General features: G+C 39.8%; 1 long non-coding RNA gene across 1 annotated transcript in view; it reads right to left on the bottom strand.

The window, feature by feature from the left end:
* Positions 1-291, bottom strand: part of LOC106885943 — a 31,022-nt gene extending 30,731 nt beyond the window's left edge. Inside the window, exon 1 of the long non-coding RNA XR_001411533.1 lies at positions 188-291. This is a non-coding gene — a long non-coding RNA (uncharacterized LOC106885943). The remainder of the gene's footprint in view (positions 1-187) is intronic.
* Positions 292-7,323: the final 7,032 nt, after the last annotated feature.

Raw genomic sequence — 7,323 nt, 5'->3', positions numbered from 1 at the left:
GGCCCTGCGGAGGCACCGGGGCTGCGGCGCGGCCTGCAAGGCGGGCGGGCAGGCGGGGCGCTCCCCAGCCCCCGCCGTGACAGGAGGGGGCCGGGGCCGGGCCTCTCACCCCCACCAGCCGCGGCCCAGGCGCCCGCCGGCCTTCCCCCCTGCCCTGGGCCGCTGCCCAAATGCACCCCGCTCCTACCCGTGCCATTATCGGGGGCGGCTGAATGAGGCTGATTCCCTTCCTTCCAGCCGCCTTCAGTTTGAGCTGGGGGGGTCCCCGTCTCCGGCTGGGCGGGTGTCCGGAGGCGGCGGGGGTCTGTGAGGCGCAGGATCCCCGGGGCGGCGCGGTGTTGTGAGGTGAGGGTGCGCCGAGGGATCCCGAAGGGGCGAGCAGAGAAAGGCTGCTTTCTCTGACAGGCAGCACTTAAAAACTTGACTTAAACACAAAAAACCCCACAACACCAAAACCTCAACTTCACTGCTTTTCGTTGTTCTTCAGGCTGCTCCTTACATTCTCTTTCCTTCATGGTGCCACTTTGCTCAGGACACAACTAGTCCTGGCCCATGCCTACCCTTTCGCCTAAGAAAAAAAAGCCCTTCCAAAACAAGGAGGTTTTAAGAGGTGCAGAGGATGGGGCTTCTGTGATGTGAGGTGGTTTGGCTGTGTCTCTCTTCTTTAATCTTTTCTCCCCATGTTTTCAAAATCATGTTATTTTGGAATGCAGGTTTAGTTTTTTTGTTTTTCTGCAGAAAAAGAGTTGTTAAAGAGTTGGTTGCAGAATATGCTTGGGTTGGGCAGCTCTTCTCTTGCAGTTACTAATTCTTGTGCCCTTTCACTATCAGGTCCCAACCCCTCTTTCCTACCTGCCAGGAATGCTTATGCCGTGTCCAGCCTCTTAATATATCTGTAGTTAAAAAATGCTGCAGGCCTGATGTCTTAGTGAGCTGCTGCCTACAAACAGCTTGAGGAATAACGCATCTGCATTTCTGCTCTGGGTGGAAAAAATAGCACTTTTTTTTTTTTTCATGTTAATAAACACATTCTTGGACTGTGGAAACTATGGAAGCTTCAGTGTAGTTATGAAATAAATTACTTAGCTTGGCTGGAAGACTTTAAACCACGGGAGAATGTGTAGGTATTTTTGGAGCCTTCCACAGTAAGACAGTAATCGTAGCTAACAGTTTTGTGTAATTTATGAAAGGCAAACTTCAGGTTTTTCAAAATGCTTATTTCTTGGTTTTGTGTCATTGTACTGTGTTTGGAACTGAGCTTCTACACCTGTTCTATGCTTCATCGAGCACGTATTCCCTATATCCTGAGTTTTGAGATTTAAGTAGATTTTTTTTTTTTTTAAGTGAAAATTCAATGAAATTAAGCCTTAATACTTAAAAGTGTGACTGGTCCCAGTGTAGTGTTATATAGACATACCTGAATTTGTTAACTCCCTGGGAAGCTGCAAGGCTATGGAGTAATAAGGAAGAAGTACTGTGGGGCTTCCAGAGCTTTTGTGAGAGTCTCTTCATTGCACCAAGTATGGGTGGCATCAATGTTCACATGGGTTCAGGAGACATGATGGATAATCCTAAGCTTCCTGAGAACTTGACATACATCTTTTTTTAGATTTCAGTATATGAAAAAAGATATATATATATATATATATAATTTCTATTATGTTAATTTTTTTCACCCTAGATTGTGAAGGTCAGTCAAACTCTGTGGGTGACTCTTAGAGATGGACGGTTTGAAGACTTGTCCATCTTCAAGAGGACCATAACTTGGTCCACATGGTTCTGCAAGTAGATTACACCTCCTGACTCTCTAAGGGTGAGATAGAACTCAATTAAGAGTTCACTTCTTAGGAAGCAAGTTAATTCTTTCTACTCTTTCTTACAAAATCTATAGTTATACAGTAACTTGAACATAAACCTGTGAAAGACTTCATCCAGTAGTGCTCCTGAGTTCTCTATGTATTTGCTACACTATTTCTGGCAAAACTGAGGCCACAGTCCAGGGTAATTCCTTACTCAAGCGCCTTATTTGCTATTTGCTTATTTGCTTTACTGCCTTCCTGGGCCTACACAGCGCTATTTTGGTAGTGTTTGGGTAGTATAAGGTGTTGTAGGGAGGTGAGTGATAACATAAAGTAGATAGAAAGGAGACTGTTCTCCTCTGCTGTGCATCTCAGTGTTTTGTTGATAGTGCTTTAATGCGTGTTAGCAACAAATTAGAGGGGGTAACTCAAGTGGCTGTGATGCTCCAAGAGCAAAATAATATACAAGTAGTATAAAAGTAAATGTAATCTAATTTAAGAATGCAAAGGCTAAAATACATTGAATAGAAGTTGGACAGGATTGGGATTGAAAAGGAGAATAGAGGTTTCTTATGCAGCTTAACTGTATATTTTGTAGTGTAAAGTATTAAGTTGAAAAGAAATAAAGAACTTTGAGTTTCCTCTCTTTTAACTTTTTTTTTTTTTTAAGAAAAATAACAATATCTGGTAATGTTCCTCATCTTTGTGCCAAAATTTAATTTCATTCCATTTTAATGTGTGCTTATTTTTCTGGAAATACATATCGGTCTTCAGAAGACAGTAGATGTACTTGATGAAAAACTCCTAAGTTCTTACAGCCTCTGTCCCAGTGCCTCCCAATAAATTTATAGTAGTAGTAGTAGACAAGGAAGCATCCTTTGAAAAAAATCAACCAACCAACCAAGCAAAACAAAACTGTCCTGAAAGTTTTCCTTGACCATTTCTGATGGCAAGTTACATACAGCAGTACGTACTTGTAGAAAACAAGAAGATTGTGCTTGTAATGGAATATTTACTGTCCATGTTTAAAAAGCAGCTTCATTCCACTCAAATATGCTTCGGATACAGCAGAGGATAAAGATTCATGACACACAGTAGGTTCCTTCTTTTATCGTTATTTTTGGTTTTTCCTCTAGAAATAATTGATTTCTCAATTAAAGCTTTGTACTGTGTAAGTTGGATAAATTTCTGTGCTAAAAATAGTTACACTAGTTTTGAAACAAACATTTAAAAACTCATAGCTTTGTTTTTTTGTTGCAGTAGGTTGTTTTTTTCCCCCACTGTATCTGAATGATCTTAAGCTATTGAAACAAAACCATGTCACCTACTTCAGCCTTTCCTGGTAGTTGAAACCGAAACCAAAACAAGCTGGCCTTGAGTTATTGTCCTGGATGTAAATGGAAAGCTGAATGTATGTGAAGTATGTGAAGTGGTGTCTAATACATCAAAAATATAAAGAAGGCTACCCAAACTTTTTTTTTTCCTACGAGTTTTCATGGTATTCTGACTCCTGCTTTTGTCATGTACAGGCATACAAACAATAAGCATCAGCAACTTCAGATAATTTCAGTAAGTTTTGAGGTATATGGCTTTGTAAATCTGCCTGCTGTTCATTAGAGCCTGTAACGTGGATTTAAGGACCCATCTTTAGATATTTTTATTTAAAAAAAAGGAATTAAACTATTATCTGCCATGAAATTTTATTCTGGAAAATATTAAGATAAAGTACTTTGAAAATTATCAGCCCTTTTCTGTGTTTTTAACCATTCACATAATACTTAAGGCTCTGAGGAACTCATTTGGCTTCAATTATGACAGGGATATAAGCCACATGTTACCTAAAAAATTGCTCCTTGGTTGCTACCTCACCAAGAACACTATGCAAGTTAAATATAAGTCTTTATTTGTTTAACATGGATGCAAATACATTGACTGATTTGTTCTGCCTCTGACTTTAAAGCTCCTTTGGAGGAATACAAAACCAAAAATCTTCTAGCTTGCAGGTAACCCCAACCTGAGGATGCAGCAGATAGGCATTGCTGTCTAGGTGCTGCTCTCCCTAACATTGCTTCCTCTTGTGTGTATATAGGGCACAAAGAGCACGAGAGGCTTCCTGTCTTCTGTGAAACATTCTTTTCTTTTGTAATCTGCCAAGTGCAGTAGGTTGGCAGTTTTAAAAAGTGTCAGGTTTGTAAAATATGTGGGTTTTTTTGTTATAAACACCAAATAATTTTGCTGTAAACTGCTGTAAAATAGTTTTGGATGAGAGCCATTTTTTCTGGCAGTGAAGGTATAAATAGTAGAAGGTAGTGTTTTTTTCAGAGTTTAAGTGGTCTCTTGTTAAAAAAATTAAACAATGAAAATGAATCTATGCGTATTGTTAGATAAATCATATGGATATATGCTATTTTGCTTCCTACTGCAGTGTATAATCAGCAACTGTATCTGTATTATTTAACTTGCATGGTATGTGATACTGATCTGTAAGAGGACTCGTATAAGGTTTAATGTCAAGTTAATATGCTGAAAATGCAGGTAGCTGATAAATTAATTAATTTTAGGATTTGAGACGGCAGACTGACTACCTTTGGTGTTGTTCCACAAGGATATTCCTTAAAATAATACATAGTGCTACTCCTGACAACAAAATTGTTGGAAATGAAGTTCCAGTCAGGCTTGGTTTTACAGCATGCGATCTCCGTTTTTCTTGAGTAGTTTTATTCTTAATTAATCTTGACGTTCTCTGGTAAATGTGCTAAAACAGCAGTTTGTAGGAGTCTTGAGTAGGTGATTGTTTTTCCTTCTCTAAAGCAGTCTGCATTCCTCAAATAGGTTGAGAACAAATTAGTAGGCTACTCCAAATGTTTCCGAAGCATATTTATTTGATCCCAAGATGTCTCTGATATAGTGGTCAAGCTTGCCTTCTTTTTTTTGTTCCTCCTGATTTAGGGAGTCCTGTCTCCCCTGGTTTTGCCTCAGTAAGTATTACAAGAGTGGGCAGTTACAAGCTGTGATCTTGACTGTGTTTTTGGCATCGGTAATGGATTTTAATACCCTTGGAATCCCTTTTAGTTGGTAATCGGGTATCAGATTAGGACGTTTAATAATTAAAATAGAGAAATGAATACGAGTGGCATCAGGGCAAAGGATTTTGATTACAGAATGTGTGCCTTCTAGGATGAGATTTGTGGAAGCAAATCCCAAAACAGGGCAGGCAGCTTTTCAGGCTGACACTCTTCGTTCAGGAGCTGGTGGGAACTGGGCGAGTGAGGAATTCTCGCCGGATTCACTGAACAGAAGCTGTTTGTGCAGGCATACTGGTTTGGGTGAAACTTGCACTGGGGAAGCTTTCCAGGCTGGAATTTTGGTCAGCCTGAGGAGACTGACTCCAGAATAGTTGGTTTGTGCAGTCAGAGGTAGGAGTCACTACATTATGTGTAAGATCTTAAGTCTGGGTCTGTGTAAGGTAGGTGCCTGGTAGCTTTTTTTTTCCCCCCTTCCCCTCCCTGTTCTCTCTTCAGTGCGAACAGAGGCAAAACCAATGCTGATCCAGTGCTCTCTGAAACACTGACTTGTCTCCTCTTCTTGGCTTTTTACTGGAAGAGCACTGTTGGTTGTTAGTAAGTAATGTTGAGAAGTAATAAAGGATTAGCCATAGGCCTTTGGCATGATTTTGTGCAAAAAGACTAGTTATTTGGGAAAATACTTACATGTAAATGTAAATATTCTGCAGTCTCTTACTGAAGGGATAAAAGAGACTATACTGACCAATGCATTAGTTTTATTTGCAGTCTAATCCAGTGATGGTCAAAAGAAGACGGTGAAGGAAAGTTGTTACATCAGTACTGAGTCAGATGTCCTGTATATTACAAAAATAAGTGCTTGTTGGAATCCACAGTGTTTTAAATACTGTTTGACATGGAAAACAGGAACAGAAATTCTATGTGTCAGCATTGAAAAGTGTGTGTCTAGTCTCATTATTTTTTTTTTAAATTTGGCTAATGCATTTTTTTCATTTTATTTATAGTCTATGTAAGTTTAAATGTATGTCAGAGAGAACAGGATAAAAACCAGTCTGTGTGCATGTACATGACTTTTTTTTTTCATGCTTGAACTTTCAAGCTTAGCTAGCGTTTGCAGCTGAGCTCTTCGTTACTCCTGGCTCTGCAGAAATTTGACCTTGCTCCGAAGATAGCTATCTTAAGGGCTTTGAGTTTGTGTAAATCTCATAGACCATATTACTTCATATAGACAGTGAAAAGTTTATTTTTTGATCCTGCGTGTGAGAATTTATACACCAAGGTGAAGTTGCTCAGTGTAAGACCCCAATTCTTCATGTGCAAGCTATATATAATAGACAATGAGCAGTCCCATTGTTTCAAATGACTGCTCACTATTAATCTTTGCTGAGCTGGGACAGAATATTAGCAAAATCAGATTGTTTAGGGCTGTGTGGAAAATTATTTTCTGCTTTTGTGGAACTTTTTTTTTTTTTATGATGGTGTTTTTTTCTTAAACCCCAAACCTGAAAGTCTTCCAGTGTGCATCAGGACAAAACAGTGTCTGTCTAAAAACTTAAACTAAAGTATTCTCCATCAGATCTGCTGGTTGGGGTAGTGAGACATTTCTGTCTGCAGGTGATTAAAGTGTAGGAGTAGGAGGAAAAAAAGAAGTTCCTGATCTTAATCATGAATAATTAAGAGTCTCTCTAGTTTTGACCCAAAATTAGAAAATTTGCATGTAAAGTAAGCTTTGTCAGAACTGGTATAGTCCTGTAAAAAGGTTTTATCCTGACAAATCAAGACTTCATTAAAAAGATGGCTAAGCAGCTTTGCCTGTGCAGTCAAAATTCTGTTCCCATACTGGTCAGTGTGCTAGTTGTGCAGTGTTAATGGACGTGCCTTCTTAAAAGCACTCCTTGAACTTAAAAGGACTGTTAATTTAGCCTCTTTGATGGTTCACCTCCTATTTTAAGGGAAACAAAATGATAAAGTAATTCTGTGAGATTAGGCGGAGATAATGCTCTCTGTACAGGTGTGTTTACCCTGTGTATTTGATGGTACTTTGAGCACAGCCATGTCTCCTGTTTCCCGTATATGGATAGGCTCTAAACCGTAAAGAAGATAATTAGTTTACTCTTTGTTCTTATTGGGCCTCCTGCCAGTGAAAATGGGAAGGAAAATACATTAAATAAGCTGTGTTTTACATTCTGGCTTTCCCAAACGCAGAGGGTGGGTTACTCTCTGCAGTGGGTCCTACGACCTTGGAGGAGCACCAGGCTGAGGGCATGGGGGGCCAGTGGCCACGCGCTGGATGCGACTTCTGTTCAACTGATCCAGCCAGGTTCTGCTACCAGTGTATTCCAGGGGCAGCCACTTAATTACAAGAGGTAGTCTGTGGAAGAAGATTTCCTCTTGGGCCCCCACCTGACTGAAGATCCCCTAACCTTTAAACAGAAAGAAGGAAGTTCTCTTTTTTTTTTTTTTCTTTTTTTTGGTCTTGCTTGTTGTGCTGGCTGTCTGTA

This window comes from Calidris pugnax, unplaced genomic scaffold (genome assembly GCF_001431845.1).
Source record: "Calidris pugnax isolate Ruff unplaced genomic scaffold, ASM143184v1 scaffold13, whole genome shotgun sequence".
NCBI classification, from domain to species: Eukaryota; Metazoa; Chordata; class Aves; order Charadriiformes; family Scolopacidae; genus Calidris; species Calidris pugnax.
This window is presented reverse-complemented; position numbering and strand designations above follow the sequence as displayed.